Raw genomic sequence first — 22,830 nt, 5'->3', positions numbered from 1 at the left:
TGAGACAATGAGATACTCTTAATCAAGGACTCTTCCAGTGACCAGGGCCTACTCCAAACCATAGCTCCCTTCAGATTGCTCTAGCCTACTCTCATCTCTTCGTCTTCTGAACTAACTTCCTTCTATTCCATTTGTACGTGGACTAAATCTCCCTGCTTTGAACCTAATTATTCAATAACTAGTAGCCTGGGGCACAAATTTGTGCATATTGAAAGGAAATTAATTAGAAGAAATATTTTAATATCGCTATTCACCCTTTCTCTATAATAGAAGTGTCAACCAAATTCACGATCCTCAATGACAGATCAAAACATACACATGCAATTGGCACCAGCAAGAGCTTTATATATATAGATAAACTTGCTTAATTAGACCTGCTTTCTGATGTAGCTAAACTTTTTCCAGCCCAGTGAAGCACCCCAACTTCTCTTTAAGGTAATTGTCAGTAACACAGCAGTAAATACCAAGACGAAGCAGATTATTATTGTAGATCACGTAGGGAGAACAAAGGGTGAAATATTTAACTGCAGCAGTGTTTGACTATATTCTGCACAGTGAGAAAACCTGAAGTCATTTTCAAGGTCTACCATATCTTACTTCTTTTCAGTTGGGTCAAGTTTCTAAGCTTTGTAAATCTCTGTTTTCCGACTAATGAAAAGAAAATAGGATTCTGCCGAGTCTCCTATCTACCTACTCCATGACTTCTGTGAAGATCAAATAAGATGAGGCACAGGAAAACGCTTCACAGACATTCGGTTAAAGTGTAAAATGTTTGCAACTGGCTATAAAGCAAGTCGAGTTCTTGGGCTAAAGAAACTCCAAAGAGGCTAGCTGTCACTAGGGAGAGGAAGCCGGGCATTGCTACATGACGTCATTACCCGGTGCCCACAGCCACCGTTTCTGGGCTGAGCTGGGCTGTGGGTTACATTTTGCATCATGGGATCTCGGCTGCGATTTGGTGGGCTGTCACTCCGGAGAGGTGACGGGGCCTGTGTTCCACTTGGGGGAAGCCGAGTGTTGCTTTGTGGGTGCCAGGTCCATGGTGCCGTTTCTCTGTAAATGGCCAGTGCACGTCATGGCAGCTCCTGCATTGAGCGTCTGCCCCCTGGTGGTCAGTGAGCATCATAGCGACCGGTCGGACACTTAGCATATTAGCCTTTTATATAAATATATAGATTGCTTCATATAAGGAGGTTTCATTGTTAGAAATAAGTGGCAAGCTCTCTGAGGATAGAAACTGTGTCACCCAGTATAGCATGACACATGGCAGGCACTGAAAGAATTTTTGTTGGACTGAAATTCAGAGCAAGCATTTTACCAGCTAAACTGTGTTCAGTGTTTAAAGAGAAAGCACATAGATGGGGAATGGGTAGTTCTTCCAAAGTGGAATGAAGGAGTGAGTGAGCAAGTATTTGTTAGATTAGACAGTTCCTTCTTTGATAGAAGGCTGTCATTCTGAGAAGCAAATATGAAAGGGGTGTTAAGTATATGGAGGATTGTTCTCCAAGGCTGGCTGGTCCTGTCAAAGTGAAATTCTGTAGTTCAGTCTCCTAGTAAATAATAATTGGATAGCTATAGCTATCCATTAAAATTATTATTTGGATTAAAAAGCTGTATAGGTTTAACACCCTTCCCAGGTAAGAGATGTTTACAAACACTTTAGGTTGGCTGCAATGCTGAATACTTCTATTGTTTGCATGAATAAACTAGTTCAGGACTGCAAAGTACATGTTCTTTGTCTCAGTTACCCTTGGAATATTCGCAGTGAATAGATTTCACAGGCTATATTGTTTGCAATTTTTTTTTGTTTTTTTGTTGTTATTTAATCGGGTTCTTATAAGAAATTCAGAACACCAGTTTGTCAGGATAAAGCCCATTGGTGAGAGCAAACAGAGAGCGGAGGTAGCCCTGGAGCTGAGGTACAGCTTTGATTTTTGGCAGAATTTGTGAGTCCAGAGCTTTCTGGTCAACCTTGCGCTGTTCTGTAATCTCGTATTTCTCTTTCTCTGTGTCAAAGATCTCACCCTCCTGAAGTCTGGGCTTGCGCAAGCCACTGCTCAGCTGCTTCAGGAAAACCACCCTCTTCACTCTGTGGCGCCCAGTGAGGATGATCAGAATGGTCCCAGGAGTGATGCTGGCCTGCAATCTCCTCACATGCTGACTGAAGGGTTTCTTGCCATGGCTCAACAGCTTTCGAGGCACATCTTCAGTAGGATAATATCTAGGCATTTTGTGGACTTTAACCACTTGGGTACCACCATTCTTGTCGCCACCAACTGGTTTTGTGACAGTAGCAAGAACTTTCTCCGTCTTTTTCTTTTCAATTCTGGACTTAGGGGGCCGAATACTTCCTCTTGTACATGGCCTTTTGCAAATACATAGCAGATCGGGAGTATCTGCCAATTCCTCTGACGAGGACGGGGTTTCGGCTGCAGTGGGGCTTCCCCTTCTTAGGCACCTTAATCTTGCCGCTGGCATCAGCCTTCTTCTTGGCTTCAGGTTTCTTCTCCTTAGTATTAGGCTTCTCCTCCTTAGTATCCGGCTTCTCAGTTTTCTTTTCACCCGCCATCTTGCAAGATGGGAAAGAGCTATATTGTTTGCATTTTACATAGTTATTCTAATCCATCTTTTCCTCAGGGTAAACTCTTAAAACTGCTAAAGTAATAAATCAATTATAGACACATGCATATAAGAGTGTTATAAAAAACAGAATTTAAGGAAGCATTTTTTTCTAGCAATAATACATAGGATAACTTTTTTAAAGGAAAATGTGTAAATTGGTGCAATATGGAGGATACTAAAAAAATTAAAAAATTAGAGCATATCATCCAGCAAATCCATTTCTGGTTATTTATCTGAAGATAATGAAAATACTACAAATATGTTGGTTTTAGGGGCAAAGAAATGAATCAATGGTGGTTTACCTGGTGAATGGTTATACTAGTACAGTGGTCAGCAAACTCATTAGTCAACAGAGCCAAATATCAACAGTACAACAACTGAAATTTCTTTTGAGAGCCCAATTTTTTAAACTTAAACTTCTTCTAACGCCACTTCTTCAAAATAGACTCGCCCAGGCTGTGGTATTTTGTGGAAGAGCCACACTCGCGAGTCGCAGTTTGCCGACCATGGTACTAGTATATCATCCTTCAAGACTCAATGTTTCCGCCTCTAAGAAGTCTTCTTTGTGCCATTTCTGTACTTTGTACTTGTTGCCATTGCTGTATTCTCATACTATATTGTAATTACCTGTCTGCTGGCATGCTAGGTAATTGGATAGGGTAACTGGAGTTAAGGCAAATTTGTAACTGGAAGAAAAGTGCCCAAAATTTCTCAGGATCCCCTCAGGAGAAGCATAAAAAATCAGAGAAAAGTAATTTGGAAAGGCAAATATGACTTGTTAAAAATACTGATTAGGCAATTGAATTTCTTCTCCTGCTATTTTTTCTATATAAATTTTCTGCTTCCTATACATTGGGCCAACATAACTTCAACTTCTTAATTCTTTTGCTCATACTTTCTGCACATCTGAATGCTGTTTCCTCTTACCTCTGCATGTACAATTGTTCTGTCCTTTCCAGTACTAGATCAGATCTTATCTCTTCAGAGAAGTATTCCCAATTATAAGGATTACTCTTTCTGAAGTCTTCTAGGTCATATAACAAACTATTTTTGTAAGGATATACTTTAGCTTTTCTACTGTAGAAAGTAAGTTCCTTATAGCAAAGTACTGTCCCTCAGACTTTTTTCTTTAAGCCTCTCCATAAACAACCAATGGAAGGCCCTCAATCTGGTAGCAAATAAATTCAAGGTAAAGGTAGAATGCACATTTATTTTCAGCAACCAAATTCCTTCTTACAAACACAGTCATATATTGCCTAGTAGGGGAAAAAAATTTCATGTAGGATATGACTGTCTCCAAAGATAGAGTTTTATGTAGTGTAGTATTTAAGGCATGAACAGTTTCTTCAGATTCTTTTTAAAGAATTTGCCTTAAGAAAGTTTCAGTTAACATTTTCTTTAGGTGCCTGTGAGGTTTATGACCTTGGGAAGGTCTCAACTGCCACTTGAGAAGACTTTAGAAGTAGAGGGTTTGTTTTTTTTGTCAATCCTCACCCAAGAATATTTTTTCTATTGAATTTTAGAGAGTGGAAGGGAGGAGAAGAGACACAGAAAGAGAAACATGGATGTGAGAGAGACACATTGATTGGTTGCCTCTTGCATGGGCCCCCAAGGCTGTGGATTGAGCCTGCAACACAGGTACATGCCCTTGACCGGAATTGAACCTGGGACCCTTCAGTCCAAGGGCTGACGCTCTATTCACTGAGCCAAACCGGCTAGGGCAAAGGTTTTAATTTTTTATTTGGAGAACACTAAGATAGCTGCTTTTAAAACAATGGTACATAAAAGAAAATATAATAACTAGGTATATTTTCCCCAAAGCTAGCAAATATTGCATAGCTAGAAAGTAAACTTACTTTGTTATATTCTACTGTTATTAAAACCAAAAAGTGGACAGATTATTTAACAATGAGTGCCTTTACAGTAATAAACATTGACAGTCCAAGAAAAAAAGAATGCATTACTGAGATACTATCAATTGTGTTCTGTCATTACAAGGCAGCTGCACCCAGTCTAAGCTTGTCAAAAAGTGTTACTGTAATCCATGAAGAAATTCCCACCTCAGGTAAAGGAAGAAAAAATGTGAAGGGCTGGCCCTGAACAGGTGTGTCAAATTGTAATGACAAAGTTGTTATGAATCTCTTTACATTAGTTTCATACATGATAAGTCATTAACTTCTACTCTGAGGTGTCAAGCATAGATGAACAGATCCATCAGCAGGCACTTTAAGAGCAACAAATGTAAATAAACAGGGTGTGGATATATCTTTTTAACAGTGAGCATTTATTCCATGCACAAGAGTAGACAGTTATGACAAACTTTCTTATTCTACTCAAGTGAATATGATATTTGGGAATCTGGAATGTCTGACCTACTCTTCAGGTCATCCCACTCTGATTCTACCTAATCTTGGTAAGAGCACTGCTTCAGTTTATCCCATGAATTTTTAATGTAAATGTAACATTTATAAGGGATCATGATGTATGCAAAGCACATAAGTGTGTATTCTGGCTTTGAAACAATTGTATGACTTTGGGCAATTCATTTAACTTCTAAAAAGCCTTGGTTTCCTCCTCAATAAAATGGGACAACTATCCCCTAAGTTTATCATGAAAACTAAAAGAGATTAGTTACAGAAAGCATCTAACATAGTGATTGGCACTAGCAGATATTTAGCATATATGCTTGTTCCCTTCTTTAATGTATTTGAACTAACATCCTTCATTCCCTAAGAGGTAAAAGTTTGAAATACTTTTAAATACAGAGTAATAAAATGCTCGGGTTTAAAGCTCATGAGAGCAGAGCACGAATCTTTTCCACTCTATGTCGGTTCCCAGTAGTGTCTAAGCAAGTATTGAGCCCAAGAATCAACTACTTCTGATATTGCCAGCCCACAGCAATCTCTCACTTCTCTGCATTCAAAAGTATTGAACATCTATGTGTATTGTTGTGCTTTCTTTTGTTAAATTATGGTAAAATATACATAATATACCATTTAGTGATATTAAGCACATTTATAATGTTATGCAAATCATCATCACTTTTTCTTAAAAAATATTTTTTGATTGATTTCAGAGAGGAAGGGAGAGGGAGAGAGAGAGAACACCAATGATGAGAGAGAAACATTGATTGGCTGCCTCCTGCATGCCCCCAACTGGGGGTTGAGCCAGAAACCCTGGCATGTGCCCTGACCTGGAATTGAACCATGACCTCCTGGTTCATAGGTCAATGCTCAACCACTGAGCCATGCTGGCTGGGCATCGCTATCTATTTCTGTAACTTTTTCATCACCCCCCCAAAAAACTCTATACCCATCTATCTATAATAATAAAAGTGTAATATGCAAATTGACCAAACAACCGAACAGCAGAATGACTGTCTAGACGACCTTCCGGACGACCACGCTATGACACACATTGGCGCCAGGCCAGCCAAGGCGGGTGCAATGTGATTCGTTGGGGGGCCCTGCCATCCTCCCACGATCGCCCTGCAGAGGGAGGCCCAGGCCCTCTGTGCAGCGATCTATCGTGGAGCCCCGGCCTGGTGGATGGGGCCTCCCTCTGCGGAGCGATCGTGGGAGGATGGCGGGGGCCCCTGTGATTGATCACCCCACAGAGGGAGGCCCAGGCCACCAGCCAGCAACAGGGGCTGGGGCAGGTGTGCGGGGCCAGCCAGTGATTGCCCTGCAGAGGGAGGCCCAGGCCAGCCAAGCATTCATACCCCAAGCCTGTTGCCTGCAGTGGGAGGCAACTGGTGGTGGTGGTGGGGGAACAGTGCCGCACAGATGGCAAGCAGTGGCAGCGGTGGGGGCGGAGCCAGCTGCTGGCAGGTGGGGGAAGGAAAGCCCCGATAGGCCCTGATCACTGGCCAGGCCTAGGGACCCTACCCAAGGGGTCCCGGATTGTGAGAGGGCGCAGGCTGTGTTGAGTGATCCCCGCCCCCCCGCCCCCCGTGCACAAATTTCATGCACCGGGCCTCTAGTATATATATAAAAAGCCAGCCACCATAACGCTGTAACGACCAGAACAACCAGCCACTATGACGTCCACTGCGGCCAGTGAACCAGCCCAATCTGGGGGTGGGGTCGGCTGGCCAACCTCCTGGCCCCTCCCCCAGCTGCCCCAGACCCCATGGCCCCCACTACTTGATTGGCCTGCAGCCCCTCCCCCCCGCTGGCCACACCTGATTGTCTCCCCCACTCCAGTAGGCGGCGGGGCCAGCCAGCCAACCTCCTGCAACCCCTTTCCCCACCCAGCCCCACCCCAGATCGGCCCCCCACCCTGATCAGGGGCAGGGTGAGCTGGCCAAGCTCCTGCAGCCCCTCCCCCTGGCCGGCCCCAGCCCTGATTGCCCCCCTACCCCAGTAGGGGGCGGGGCCAGCTGGCCAACCTCCTGCAGCCCCTCCCCCCACCTGGCCCCACTCCAGATCAGCCTCCCCACCCCTATCAGGGGCAGGGCTGGCTGGCCAACTGCCTGTGGCACCTCCCACCCTGCGGCCCTGTCCCCAATGGGCCCCCACCACCCTGATCGGCCCACAGCCCCTCCCCCCAACCAGCTCCGCCCCCAATTGCCCCCACACACCAATCGGGGGTGGGGCTGGCTGGCCAACCTCCCACGGCCCCTCCCCAGCCGCTGACCCCCGATGGGCCCCCGCACCCCAATCGGGGGCGGGACCCACCGGCCAATCACCTGTGGCCCCTCCCCCCAGCCAGCCTGGCCCCGTTTGGGGTGGGCTGGCCAGCCAACCTCCCACCGTCTCCTCCTCCTGACAGGCCTGGCCCTGATTTGCCCCACCGGCCAGAACCCACCCGTGCAATAATTTGTGCACTGGGCCTCCAGTTAAGCAATAAAACCCCAAGCCACTCACTCTGTATCTCCAGACCCGGGTAAGTGCCAAACGACTCTGTTTTCACAAATTTGCCTATTCAAGATATCCTATATAATACAAGCCTAATATGCTAAGTGTCCAGTCAGCCGGTCAGCCATTCAACCAATCAAAGCATAATATGCTAATGATATGCTAAGGCCGTTCAACTGCTCGCTATGATGTGCACCAACCACCAGGGGCAGACGCTCTTACCGGTAGGTTAGCTTGCTGCTTGGGTCCGGCTGATCAAGACTGAGCAAGACGGGCTGGACACACCCTGGAGCCCTTCCACAGTTCCTCCCCGGCAAGCCAAATTCCCGCGTCCTTCCCCGACCCCGATCATGAACCAGTGGGGTACCTCAACTAGCCTGTGCCCTCTCACAATCCAGGCTGAGGGGACCCCCGCCCTTGCACCAAGTGCACGAATTTTGTGCACCGGGCCTCTAGTATCATATAAGTGGAACCATACAATATTTGGTCTTTTGTGTCTGGCATCTTTCATTTTCAGGTCATCAAGGTTCATCCATACTGCAGCAATTATAAGTACTTCAATCTTTATTATGACTGGATAATACTCCTTATGTGGATATATCACATTTTGTTCATCCATTCATCTGCTAATGGATCTAGATTATTTCCACCTTTTGGCCATTTTGAATAATGATGCAGTGAACATTCATGTACAAGTATCTCTTTGAGTCCATTTTCTATTCTTTTAGGTATATGCCTAGAAGTGGATTGCTGGATAATGTGATATTTCTATGTTTAACTTTTTGAGAAACTGCCAAACTGTTTTCCACTGTGTCTGCATCATTTTACATTCCCATCAGCAATGTACAAGGGTTCTAATTTTTCCACATCCTTGTCAACATGTATTATTTTATCATAGGCATCCTCGTGGATGTGAATTGGTATCTCATTGAGGTTTTGGTGGGCATTTCCCTAATAACTAATGATGCTGAGCATCTTTTTCTGTGCTTCTTGGCCATTTGTATATCTTCTTCAGGAAAATGTTTATTCAGTCCTTTGCCCATGTAAGAAATATGTTTTTATTTATTTCAGAGAGGAAGGGAGGGTGAGAGAGATAGAAACATCAATAATGAAAGAGAATCATTGATTGAGTCCTTTGCCCATTTTTAAATTCTGCTGTTTGACTTTGGTTGTTGAGCTGTGTGAGTTCTTTATATATTCTGAATATGAAACCCTTGTCATATGATTTGTAAGTATTTTCTTCCATTCTGTGGGTTGTCTTTTCACTCTCTTGATAGTGTTCTTAGATGAACAAAAGTTTTTAATTTTTATGAAGTCCAACTTACCTATTTTTTTTGGTTGTCTGTGCTTTTGATATCATATTTAAGAAACCACTGCCAAATCCAAGGTCATAAAGACTTTCTCCTTATTTTATTCTAAGAGTTTTACAGTTTTAGCTCTTAAATTTAGGTCTTTGATCCATTTTGAGTTCATTTTTGTATATGGTATTCAAAAGGGTTCAACTTCACTCTTCTACATCTGGGTATCCAGTTTTTCCAGTACCATTGGTTGAACAGACTATTCTTTCTTTACCCAATGAATGGTCTTCATGTCCTTGTTGAAAACCAATTGGTGTTACATATGATGGAATATTTCTGAGCTCTTTTCTATTCCATTGGTCTATATATCTATTCTTATGGTAGTAGTACTGTTTTGATATTGTAGGCTTATAATAAGTTTTTTTTTAAATATATTTTTATTGATTTCAGGGAGGAAGGGAGAGGAAGAGAGGGAATCATTGGTTGGCTGCCTCTTGCATGCTCCCTACTGGGGATTGAACCTGCAACCCGGGCATGTGATCTTGACTGGAATCGAACCCAGGACCCTTCAGTCCGCAGACTGACTCTCTATCCACTGGGCCAAACCGGCTAGGGCCATGGTCGGCAAACTGTGGCTCGCGAGCCACATGCGGCTCTTTGGCCCCTTGAGTGTGCCTCTTCCACAAAATACCATGGCCTGGGCGAGTCTATTTTGAAGAAGTGGCGTTAGAAGAAGTTTAAGTTTAAAAAATTTGGCTTTCAAAAGAAATTTCAATCGTTGTACTGTTGATATTTGGCTCTGTTGACTAATGAGTTTGCTGACCACTGGGCTAGGGCAATAGTAAGTTGTTATTTTTTTAAATTCTCACTGAAAGAGTGAGGATATTTTTTCCATTGATTTTTATTAGAGAGTGGAAAGGATGGGAAAGTGTGTGTGTAGGGCGAAGAGAAACATCCCTGTGACAGGGACACATCAAATGGCTGCCTCCCACAGGTCCCGACCAGGGGTGCAGGGGTGAGAAGAGGACCTGTACCCCAGGTACATGCCCTTGACCTGGAATAAAACCTGAGACCCTCTGGTGTGCAGGCCGATGCTCTAACCACTGAGTAACATGGCCAGGGCAAGGTTATAGTAAGTTTTAAAACCAAGAAGTGTCAACCCTCCTATTTGTTGTTGTTGTTTTTTAAGATTGTCTTGGTTATTTTGGATTCCTTGAAATTCCGTATGAATTTTAGAATAGGTTTTTGCAAAAAATACTCTTGGAATTTTGATAAGGATTACATTGCATCTGCAGATTGATTTGAATAGTGTTGTCATTTAAACATTAAGTATTTGAATCCCCAAAACATGGGAAGTATTTCCACTTATTTAGGTATTTTTAATTTCTTTCAGCAATATTTTATAGTTTCAATGTACAAAGTTTGGGCCTCCTTGACTAAATTTATTTCTAAGTATTTTATGATTACTGATGCTATTGTAAATGGAATTGTTTTCTAAATTTTCTTTTCAGATTTTTCATTGCTAGTGTATATATAGAAATACAACAATTTTATATTTTAGATCTTGCAACTTTGCCAAATTTGTTTATTAGCTCTAACAGGTGTGTATGTTCATAATCTTTAGGTTTCTCACATATAGGATCATGTCATCTGTGGAGACAGAAAACTTTACTTCTTCCTTTACAATTTGGATGCCTCTTATTAATTTTCTTGCCTAACTGCTCTGTATAGAACTTCCACTACTATGTTGGATACCAGTGGTAATAGGCATCCTTGTCTTACGGGGAAAACTTTCCAGTGTTTTATCATTGAGTATAAATGTTAGCTGTGGGTTTCCCATACATTGCCTTTATTATGTAGAGGAAGTTCCCTTACATTCCTCGTGTATTATGTGGTTTCATTATAAAAGGGTATTGGATTTTGTTACTTTTTTTTCATCAATGAATCTTATTAATACCAGATTTATAGATTATCTATATATATAAAAGCCTAAGCGACTGTTTTGACTGGTTGACCAAACGACCCGTCAACCGGTCGCTATGACGATGCACTGACCATCAGGGGGCAGACGCTCAACGCAGGAGCTGCCCCCTGGTGGTCAGTGTGCTCCCATAGCCAACCTCCCATGGCCAGCCAACCTCCCACAGTCCCTCCCCCAAGCTGGCCAGCCCTGATTGGCCCCGATCACCGGCCAGGCCAAGGGACCCCACCTGTGCATGAATTCATGCACAGGGGGTTGTTCCCTCAGCCCGACCTGCACCCTCTCCAATCTGGGAGCCCTCTGTCTTTGCAATCATATGAGCGAATTATCTGAGACCCCAACCCAGTTTGGTTTGGTACTCACAGAATAAAAGAGGTCTTTTTTTTCCTTTGTTCCATTGGTGGAGATTTCCTAGAAGTTGCAGGATATCTCCTCTTTAATACTTCCTTGACACTGTGACTTTACTTATGTCTCTCACCTTTGCTTTCCCTCCATCCACCACCCGCAACAGTAACTCCAGGCTCACTTTGCTCTAGTGTCTACGAGATCCTGCAGCGCGTCTGCCACCAGAACTACAATTCCCAGAATTCCTGGTGCTCCCCGTGCTCTTGGTTTCCGCTTCCGGTCCAGGGGCTGCACAAACCAAAAGGACTGTGAACTCCAGCCGCCCCCAGGCCGGGCTGACAGGACCGGACACTCCATTGGCGTCCCCGGGACCCTGGCCGCTTGGTGCCGGCGCGTGCACACAGCTGGCCACAGGCTTGAAGCGGGTGGGGACCCGAGGATGCCCACCGCGTTGCCCTGGCGACGCACAGGGCGGATGAGCATCCAACCCCACCCCCAGCCATTAGGTGCCTCCACACGTAGGCCCTGAGAAGCCGGGGGGTGCCCCGCCGTGCCCCTAGCCGCTTGGCACCTGCACGCTGCCCACAGGCCTACCATCTTTGTTGGGTTAATTTGCATACTCACTCCTGATTGGCTGTGGGTGTTGCAGAGTTATGGTCAATTTACATATCTATTATTAGTATAGATGAATGCACAGTATTTGCATGCATATTCCCAGTTTATTCTTTCATCTTACTTTGTGTTCCCTGTAATTTATTGGTAAAGAAGTGGACTTTAGTCCAGCTGGTGTGGCTCAGTGGGTGAGCACTGACCCATGAACCAAGAGGTCACAATTCGATCTCCGGTCAGGGAACAGGCTGGTTTTCAAGCTCAATCCCCAGTAGGGGGCATGCTGAAGACAGTCAATGGATGTTTGTTTCTTATCGATGTTTCTATCTTTCTATCCCTGCCCTTCCTCTCTCTAAAATCAATACAAATATATTTTTTTTAAAAAGAAGTGGACTTTAATACCGAGCACACGATACTGGTCCATGTGCAAACCACCAACTTTAGGAAAATTGCTAAGATCGTAATTCTTAGATAATAAAATTCATACTAATAATAGTTTATAAACTATTAGAAGGTAATTTTGTTTATAATATTTCACAAACGCTATCTATATCCAGTTTAATGACTCCTAGTTTTAGCAATAGTGTAGCTTTCAGATCCCATTTCTTTTCTTTGTTTCTAACAACTTAGGAAATTCCAATGATAGATCATTAAAAATAGAAGCAAATGGCCGAAACTGGTTTGGCTCAGTGGATAGAGCATCGGCCTGCGGATTGAAGGGTCCCGGGTTCGATTCCGGTCAAGGGCATGTACCTTGGTTGTGGGCACATCCTCAGTGGGAGGTGTGCAGGAGGCAGCTGATTGATGTTACTCTCTCATCGATGTTTCTAGCTCTCTGTCCTTCCTCTCTGTAAAATATCAATAAAATATATTAAAAAAAATAGAAGCAAATGATAAATTAAAAAAAAACTCTTCTAAGGGAATAAAAAAGAAGCATATGCTTGTTGGTTCTTTCAGTTATGTCTGAATATTTGGATCAAACAAGGACTCAAATTATGTAGAGATTTCTTATTAAGGGCTACTTAAAGTACTGTCAGACTTGAGTAAACAAATTTATCACACTCAAAGATGAAAGGTTGACTGTTTAACCTTGGGAGATAGTGGTAAGTAGAATCCTAATTCATTCTTTGGTTGTTCTTGCTCTAAAATGTTTATCTTCATACTCTGTTAAAGCCTTATTTGGAAATTTGAAATATCATCTATTGTATATAGTCATTTTCTTTCAATAAAGAATGAGGAAAATTATATCAAGGTTTTTTGGGAAAAAATCAAACTCTTTATGATTAAAGCCATGTGCACCACAGTTAATTTTTTCTTAAGAAATCTTAAATTAAAAAGTATGATATTTTTATCTTTCAAAAAACAGGTTTAAGATACTCAAGAATATATTGCTGAGATATAAAATTTGAACAAGGCCATTGCATTTTTAGTTTTATTATCAATGTCATAAAAAGTTTTTATCTCATACTTCATTATTAAAACTCATGCTCAGACCTTTCCCTTAGAACAGAAGATCTCAAACTTTAGTGTGTAGCAGAAGCAACAGGTGGGTTTGTTAAACCCCTTTGCTGAACCCCACCCTCATAATCCTAATTCAGCAGGTCTGGGGTGGGGCCTGCTGACACTTACTCTGAGACCTCTGACTCAGACAACCAGTATACTTGTCTGAGAAGAAACAGATATATGATTTCCTAACATTTTCTCTTAATCTTCTACCCTAACTTTGTAATTCTCTCAATTATGTTTACCCTAATTTTGAACTAGCCTGAACTATGTTATATTGATTTACAATATTTATTTTATTATTTTCAACTTTATGCTTCAATGAACCACATTTAAGCCCTAATCAATTTTGGGGAACTAAGAATATAACTAATTTAAGCAAGGAAATTAATGTAAATTTAACTAAAATGTGAACGACATGGAAACTCAAAAGCCAAAGTCAACTCCCCCAGTTAAATGAATGTTTGTTAAGTCAAACCAACCAATACAACCCTTGTTATATATGAGCAGTCTAATTGTAACAATAAATGAACTAAAATCTGGAGGGATATTGTAATTTATTTTACATTTCAAAATGTGAAATAAATATAAACAAAATTGATTACATTGCTTTTTCATACCTAGCTGCTTGGAATTCTTGGTAGGTAGCTGAATACTCCAGTAGTCCAGGAATTACACTGAGAAATACTGCCCTAGAGACCAGAAGTATGCCTGGCATGTAGCCGGATCCTGAAGAGTGGCTATTATTATATTCATTCTCACCTACTCTATCTGCCTTATAGCTTGCTCTCGGAGAATGCAAGAACCCTTTTGTGTGCTCCATTCAAGTGAGCTCCCTGCTTGCACAGCATGTCCAGCTCACCCAGGTTAGGTGCTCCCAGGGCTTCATCCACCTGATCACTTCACAGATATCACACAGGGTAAAAAACCCTCTTAAAATACTTATGCACCCAATATAGGAGCTCTAAAACTATAAAGCAAATATTAATAGACCTAAAAAGAGAAATAGACAGCAATAAAATAGCAGGAGATATATTTTTTTCAGTGTATTTTTTTAAATTGTCTAAAGTTCTGCATATGTCTCCTTTTCCCCCAATTGACTCCCCCACACCCCCACAGCCATTCCCACCCCGGGCAAGCCCCCGCCGCCCCAGTGTCTGTGTCCATTGGTTATGCTAATATGCATGCATACAGGTCCTTTGGTTGCTCTCTAACCACCCCCCTCCCCTGCCATTTGTCTCTGGATCTATTCTTGTTCATCAAATTATGTTGATCATTATATCCCATGTATGAGTGAGATCATGTGGTATTTATCTTTCTCCGACTGGCTTATTTCGCTTAGCATAATGCTCTCCAGTTCCATCCATGCTGTTGCAAATGGTAAAAGTTCATTCTTTGTTTATAGTGGCATAGTATTCCATTGTGTAGATGTACCACAGTTTTTTAATCCACTCATCAATATCGGAGATATTAATACCATTTTTCAACCAGATATAAAATTAATAAGGAAACATGGGGCTTAAACACTTTAGACATTTACAGACATATACAGAAAATTTCATGAAAAAGCAACAGAACACACATTCTTCTCAAGTGCACATATGGAACATTCTTCAGAACAGATCATATATGTTATGTCACAAAACAAATCTTAAAACATTTAAGAAGACTGAAGTCATATCAATCATCTTTCCTCACCCAATGGCATAAAACTAGAAACCAGTACAAGAAGAAAACTGAAAAATTCACAAATATGTGGAGATTAAACAACATGCTACCAAACAAACAAAATGGGTCAAAGAAGAAATAAAAAAATTAATAAAAAATGCCTAAAGACAAGTGAAAATGGAAATACAACATACTAAAACATATGGGATGCAGCAAAAGAAGTTCTAAGAGAATAGTTCATAGAGATAAATGCATATATATCAAGAAACAAGAGGGATCATAAATAAACAATCTAACTTTACATCTAAAGGGAATAAAAAAAAAATCAAACAAAGCCCAAATTTAGAAGAAGGAAAGAAAAAACAAAGATCAGAGCAGAAATAAATAAAATATATTGAGTCTAAAAAGACAATAAAAAGATAAATGAAACTAATAGCTGTTTTTTTAAGATAAAAAATTGACGAACCATTCACTGAGAAAAAAGAGAAATGAAATACATAAAATCAGAAATGAAAGAGGAGATGTTACAACTGATACCACAGAAATACAAAGGATCATAAGAGACTATGGACAATTCCTCATAAGAGGCTATGGACAATTATACATCAACAAATGAGATCACCTAGAACAGTGGTAGGCAAACTCATTAGTCAACAGAGCCAAATATCAACAGTACACCAATTGAAATTTCTTTTGAGAGCCAAATTTTTTAAACTTAAACTTCTTCTAACGCCACTTCTTCAAAATAGACTCGCCCAGGCCGTGGTATTTTGTGGAAGAGCCACACTCAAGGGGCCAAAGAGCTGCATGTGGCTCGCGAGCCGGGGTTTGCCGACCACTGACCTAGAAGAAATGGATAAATTCCTAAAAAAAACAAAACCTACCATGACTGAATCAGGATGAAATAGAAAATCTGAATAGACTGATTACTAAAGTAAGGAGAATGAATCAGTAATAAATACTTCTCAACAAACTAAAGTCCAGGCCCAGATGGTTTCACTGGTGAATTCTACCACCATTTAAAGAAGAATTACTAGTAATAAGAGGAGTGAACTCTTCCAAACTCATGATACAAGGCCAGCATTACCCTGATTCCAAAACTAGAGAAGGATCCTTCAAGAAAATAAAATTAGGGAAACCAAGATGGCAGTGTTGGTAAATGCCTGTACTCACTGCCTCCCACAACCATATCAAAACTACCACTAAAATACTGAAAAACCATCATTCAGAACCACCTGAAGTCTGGCTGAATGAAGTCCTACAACTAGAGAAGTAAAGAAGAAAGCACTGGTAGGAGGGGTGGAGTCATGGAACGAGCTGGTCTGACACCCACATGTGGAGTTTTTTTTCATTGGGAGGGATATCTCCAAGGCTTCCTGTGAGAAGCAGGGGGGTCCCAGCTGCACACCAGACCCCCAGCCCAGGGTTCCAGAGCTGGGAAGAGAAGTCCCTGTAACTTCAGGCTATGAAAACCAGGAGGGATTGTGGCTGAGTGACACGCAGACTGCTGGAGTCCCAGGTATTCCTCTTAAAGGGCCCATGCACAAATTTACACGGTCTTGCTTCCTCTGAGCTCCAGTACTGGGCAGCGGCTTTTGTGGAATCCAGGAACATACAGGGAAGAACTCGACTATCTGGCATCCGGGCAGGAACTAGGGGGTGGCTTTCTCCCAGACAGGGGTGCTAGCAGGGGTCATTGCTCCTGTGCTGGGACCTCCCTTGTTGTAGAGCCGACTAGCAGCCATATCTGAGTTTCCATCAGTGTGGCCCACACTGTTTGCTCCACCCTGGTGATTCCCTGAGACTTCACCCCATCCAATCTGTAGCCCCACCCAAGCTGTTTGCAGCAGCTTTTCCATATGAATAGCCTGTCCTGGCTCAGGCTTCAAACTTTGTTAAAATCTCTTGAACAAGCAGCAGCTGGAGCCAGTGTGCCCCAAACCTACCAATAAAAGACCCAAGACCTGGCACTAGCACCAACCTGCCTTGCTGTGAACCTCGCCTGGGCACTTCCTAGTCCAATACAAGTAGCAGCCATCTGCAGATCTCTCTGTAGCTCCTGCTGGGTGACTCCAGGCAATGGCCGACTTTGCACTTCCTGGAAGGCCCCAGAGCCAGTGCACCCAGTGGACAGCTTCAGACCTTACTGGATTATGCATCCAGAAGTGACACTGGGGCAGGCTCAGTGAGCACCAAAGCCCCATTGAAGCAAGTGCTACTCCATAAGGGTGTCTCCTGCATAGCAGCTCTTCCATTGTAGACAGAGTTGGTCCTAACAGCCAATTGGCTTGAAAGTAATTTCCTTCCAGTGATGCCAACAGCAATCAAGGCTCAATTACAACAAGGGTGTGTACAGAGCCTACACAGGGGAGCACCTAGAGTGCCCAGCTCAGGTGACTGGGGAGGCTGAGCCACTGGGCCCTATAGGACACCTAATACACAAGGACACTCTACCAATTCCAGGAAACACAACAGCTCTAACTAATGCATAGACACAAACACAGGGAAGGTGCCAAAATGTGGGGACAAAGAAACATGTTACAAATAAAAGGAATGAAAGGAAGCAAGCTACTGGGTACAGAATTCAAAACAATGGTTATAAGATAACTCAAGGGCCTTAATGAGAGCTTCAAGAAACTTAGTGAGACTTTCAAGGATCTTAGTGAGAATGTCAAAAACGTAAAAAAAGACCAGTCAGAAAATAAGTATACATAATTGAAATGAAGAATAATTTATAGGGATTCAACAGTAGAGCAGAGGATTCCAAAAATCAAATCAACAATTTGGAATATGAAGAAGCAAAAAACATCCAATCAGAAGAGCCAAAAGAAAAAAGAATCCAAAAATATGAAGAAAGTATAAAGAGCCTCTGGAACAACTTCAAGAGTTCCAACATTCACATTATGGAGGTGCCAGAAGGAGAAGAGAGAGAGCAAGATATTGAAAACGTATTTGAAGAAATAATGACAGAAAACTTCCCCTACCTAGTGAAAGAAATTGTCTTATAAGTCCAGGAAGCACAGAGAGTTCCAAACTAGAAGAACCCAAAGAGGCCCACACCAAGACACATCTTAATTAAAATGCCAAAGGTTAAAGACAAAGAGAGAATCTTAAAAGCAGCAAGAGAAAAGCAGTTAGTTACCTACAAGGGAGTGTGCATACGACTGTCAGCTGATTTATCAACAGAAAGTTTAAAGGCAAGGACCTGCAACCAAGGAGGAGGAGTGGGGAGGGGGAGGAGGATGAGGAGGAGTAAGAAGAGGAAGAGGCGGAAGAGGAGGAGGAGGAGAAAGAGAAAGAAGAGGAAGAGGAGGAGGAGAAAGAAGAGGAAGAAGTATACATTATATAAGCCTCTTTTTGACAGAACTGCCTAAAGCTTTTTCATAGACATTTTCATTAATGATTATCAGTTTGGTTTTGTAAGTGCTTATTGAGCATCTACTAGGTGTACCGGCAGTTAATAATGCAGATTTTTTTCAATAGATGGAGTTACACATATGTTAATATATGTGCAATTTGATATGTATGCTATTTTGTTGTATTGACAGCAAGCTTCAAAACTTCATATGTCAAATTTGCTGAAGGTGTTAACATCATAGATATTTTTACACTTAAAAATGTCAAATTTCAGGCCAAAAAAGGAGCATTTGTGGGAAGTTTTAATTCATTATTTTATTTTGAAGAAAAAGTTATTGTATACTTCGGGAAACTTATGGTGAATATGCTCCATCTCAAGATTCTTGTGAATGCTGGTTTAAGTGCTTTAAAAGTGATGATTTCGATGTGAAAGACAAAGAACATCCAGGTCAACTGAAAAGGTTTGAAGAACAATTACAAGCATTATTGGATTAAGTGGGTGTCAAACTCAAAAACAACTTGCAGAAAGTTTAAACATCGCTCAGCAAACAATTTCTGATCGTTTACAAGCAATGTGAAAGATGTTAAAGGAAGAAAAATGGGTGCCACATCAACTGAACGAAAGACAAATGGAAAACTGAGAAGTCATCAGTAAAATGTTGCTTCAACAGCACGAAAGAAAGTCTTTTTTGCATCGAATTGTGACTGGAGATGAAAAGTGGATTTATTTTGAGAATCCCAAATGCACAAAATCATGGGTTGATCCAGGTCAACCATCAATATCAACTGCAAGGCCAAATCGCTTCGGAAAAAAGACAATGAATGCTCTGCGTTTGGTGGGATCAGGAAGGTGTGGTGTATTATGAGCTTCTAAAACCAGGTGAAACCGTTAATACTGATCGCTACTGACAACAAATAATCAATATGAACCACGTTTTGATCGTGAAACGACCAGAATGGGCCAGAAGACATGGCAAAGTAATTTTGTTTTATGATGAAGCACCATCACACACTTCAAAACCAGTTAAAGACACGTTAAAAGATCTTGCCTGGGAAGAATTAACCCACCCGCCGTATTCACCAGACCTTGCTCCTTCAGATTACCACTTGTTCCGATTGATGGCACACATACTTTCTGAGCAGCAATTCAAAACATATGAAGAAGTGGAAAATTGGGTCTCTGAATGGTTTGCCTCAAAATAAGAAAAGTTCTACTGGGACGGTATCCACAAATTACCTGAAAGATGGGGGAAATGTGTAGCTAGCGATGGACATTACTTTGAATAAAGCACTTTTGATGTTTCTCTTGAAATTATCGGGTTTTCTTTGATTATAAAATCTGCATTATTAACTGTACACCTAGTATTAAGTCTATAGCACTGGGCTAGATCCTGGGGATGGAGAGGTGCTTTGCTCCAATGAGGGGCTATTCGCAACAAAAAGAAGGAAAGCAATTATCTACTGTATGACAATAGCCACAGTCAATTTTTGCTTTTATCCTAGTTCTAGCTAGTTTACAATGTTATAACTAGTTTACAGTTTTAATGCTCATTAGGTTACTTTTATTGTTGTAAAACCGTTGTTTGTAATTTTTCTTAATAGTCAGTGTTTCATTTACTTTGAGGGAAAAGTAATTAGGTATATGGTGGAAATATGTTTATCTGTTACTCTATAAATTGACAATGACATTTCAAAATAATGAACTACTGTACTTTGTTAGGAATTTGTAATAATAAGTGTGTTGCCTTTCAAGATTATGTGTATCCTAGAATAGAGGCATTGATTGACAATAATTTACTAAATACATTCTTCAGACATTTAAATCTTGTGTCTCATTAGTACTAGATTTACAGATTATGCTGTATAATAGGAAAGCAGAATGTCTGCATGCATATCCCCAGTTCATTCTTTTATCTTACTTTGTGTTCCTCATAATTCATTGGTAAAGAAATTGACTTTAATTCCTTTAATACTTAGCACAAAATTGAATATGAGGGTTACAGGAAAAATCCAAGGCTCCCATATAATTGAAATTTTTATTGAAATTTAACTGCAAGAGGTAAGGATTTCTCTGTTTTTAGAGTGCCTTCTTGAAAATTATTATTCGGGTCATAAGTAGAGAGTTCCTAAGAAAAGCTTTTCTAAGTTTAAAGACTTCTTTTGGACGGACAATGCATAGATCATAATGATTTCCTATCTGCTGAGTGTATGTGACAAAAAACACTGTTCCTTGTAATTGTGAATTTACCTTCACTTTCTTCTTAGTATGTTTTTATTGATTTTTAGAGAGGAAGGGAAAGGGTTAGAGAATAGAGAAACAGCATCAATCGCCTGCCTCCTGCAGGCCCCCTTCTGGGGATCAAGCCCGCAACCTGAGCATGTGCCCTGACTGGGAATCCAATCCTGATCTCCAGCTTCCTGGGTCGATACCCAGCCACTGAGCAACACTGGCCGGGCTTGCCTTTACTTTTTAGACATTTCAAATAAGACATCTTAAGCTTCCAGTTAAAATTAAATTCATGAATGATTCTGTTAGCAGAATCACTGAAGTATTATTTTTTAAATAATATTATTTCATGTAAATTCTTCCAATTATTCATTTCTCCAATCAAGTGACATTTTATTTATTTATTTATTTATTTATTTATTTATTTATTTATTTATTTATTTATTTATTTACTAGAGGCTCAGCCCAGCCTGCACCCTCTCCAATCTGCGAACCCTCGAAGAATGTCCGACTGTCCAGTAGGATCGGGCCTAAACAGGCAGTCGTCGGACATCCCTCCCACAATTCAGGACTGCTGGCTCCCAACTGCTCGCCTGCCTGCCTTCCTGATTGCCCCTAACCGCTTCTGCCTGCCAGCTTGATCACCCCCTAACCACTCCCCTGCCAGCCTGTTTGCCCCTAACTGCTCTCCCCTGCAGGCCTGGTCACCCCTAACGGCCCTCCCCTGCAGGCCTGGTCTCCCCCAACTGCTCTCCCCTGCAGGCCTGGTCACCCCTAACTGCCTTCCCCTGCAGGCCCAGTCGCCCCCAACTTCCCTCCTCTGCTGGCCGGGTCACCCCTAACTGCCTTTCCCTGCAGGCTTGATCGCCCCCAACTGCCCTCCCTTGCAGGCCTGTTCCCTCCCAACTGCCCTCCCCTGCTGGCCATCTTGTGGCGGCCATCTTGTGTCCACATGGGGGCAGCCATCTTTGACCACATGGGGGCAGCCATCTTGTGTGTTGGAGTGATGGTCAATTTGCACATTATTCTTTTATTAGGTAGGATTTTAAATCCTCACCTGAGGATATTTTTTCCATTGATTTTTAGAGAGAGTGAAAGGGAGGAAGCAGGGGGGAGAGAGTGAAAAATATCAATGTGAGAGAGTCACACTGACTAGTTTCCTACTGCATGTGCCCCCTGAATGGGGCTGGGGATTGAACTTGCAACTGAGGTACATGCCCTTGACCGGGAATCAAATCCAAGACTCTTCTGTCTGCAGGCTGATACTCTAAACACTGAGCAAACCAGCCAGGGTGACAAATATTTGAGTGCCTACTCATAGGTATACTGCCAGGGGATATAGAGTTACAAATGTGAATATGATACAACCTTGCTCTTTTAACAAACTCAGGCTTATGAAAGACAGAGAATTAAATAAAATATACAAGATTATATTAAAATTGTCTACATGTCCCATTTGCAATAGATAAAGGGTATTCTATTGAAAACATTCACTATACCTAGAAATTTTTCATCATTGCTCAGAAATCAAACTCTCCCTTATTTGTTCTACAGAAATATTTTTTAATTTAATTAAAAACAAAATTAAAGATGATTTTATTAATAGGTGTGAACTTAGCATCTCAAATTAACAAATGTTAATATTTGTTTCCTATTTTGTCTTAAAGCTATTTTTCAAATCTAGAAATTTCTTGACTGATAAAGCATTAATGATTACTTAAGATTATTTTAGGTTCCACCAGCAGTATGACCTTGGGTAAATTAACTTTTTGATCCTCAGTTTTCTCATCAGAAAAACGGAGAAAATAGTACCTACCTGTGCTAGATTATTTTCCTTTGCCCCTCACTATCCATGCTCTACCTAGCTTTTTGCCCATGGAGGTTCTAGTTGGGTTAGATGAATAGGAGGTACTAGTAGTTTATTCCATACCAGGTCACCAAGGTCTGGTTATATCCCTCTATCAGAAGCAGTCCTCTCCATACACCATCCCTAGGACTTTACCCATAGGGATGGTAATGGCTCTCCTAAGCCCTAGACGCTGTATTATCCATTGTTGACTTCCATTAACCCTGTCCATATCTTATTAAAATCTTTTCAACTCACCCAGTTTGAAAGGCCACCTGTTTCCTGCCAGACTGTCTGATTCCTATATAACTGCATGGGGTTGTTTTGAGGATCATATGTGTGTTTTTTCATATATATATATGTATGTGTGTGTATATATATATACATATATATATATATCTATATTAAATATATTTTATTGATATTTTACAGAGAGGAAGGGAGAGAGATAGAGAGCTAGAAACATCGATGAGAGAGAAACATCGATCAGCTGCCACCTGCACACCTCCCACCGG

General features: G+C 41.5%; 1 protein-coding gene and 1 pseudogene across 3 annotated transcripts in view; both read right to left on the bottom strand.

Moving 5' to 3' along the window:
* Positions 1–22,830, bottom strand: part of FAF1 (Fas associated factor 1) — a 389,848-nt gene that overhangs the window by 56,812 nt on the left and 310,206 nt on the right. The window lies entirely within an intron of this gene.
* Positions 1,846–2,569, bottom strand: LOC308241389 (large ribosomal subunit protein eL6-like; annotated as a pseudogene). Its single transcript has one exon. The product of its transcript is annotated as a large ribosomal subunit protein eL6-like (transcript).

Source organism: Plecotus auritus, assembly GCF_963455305.1.
Source record: "Plecotus auritus genome assembly, chromosome: 2".
NCBI lineage: Eukaryota > Metazoa > Chordata > Mammalia > Chiroptera > Vespertilionidae > Plecotus > Plecotus auritus.
This window is presented reverse-complemented; position numbering and strand designations above follow the sequence as displayed.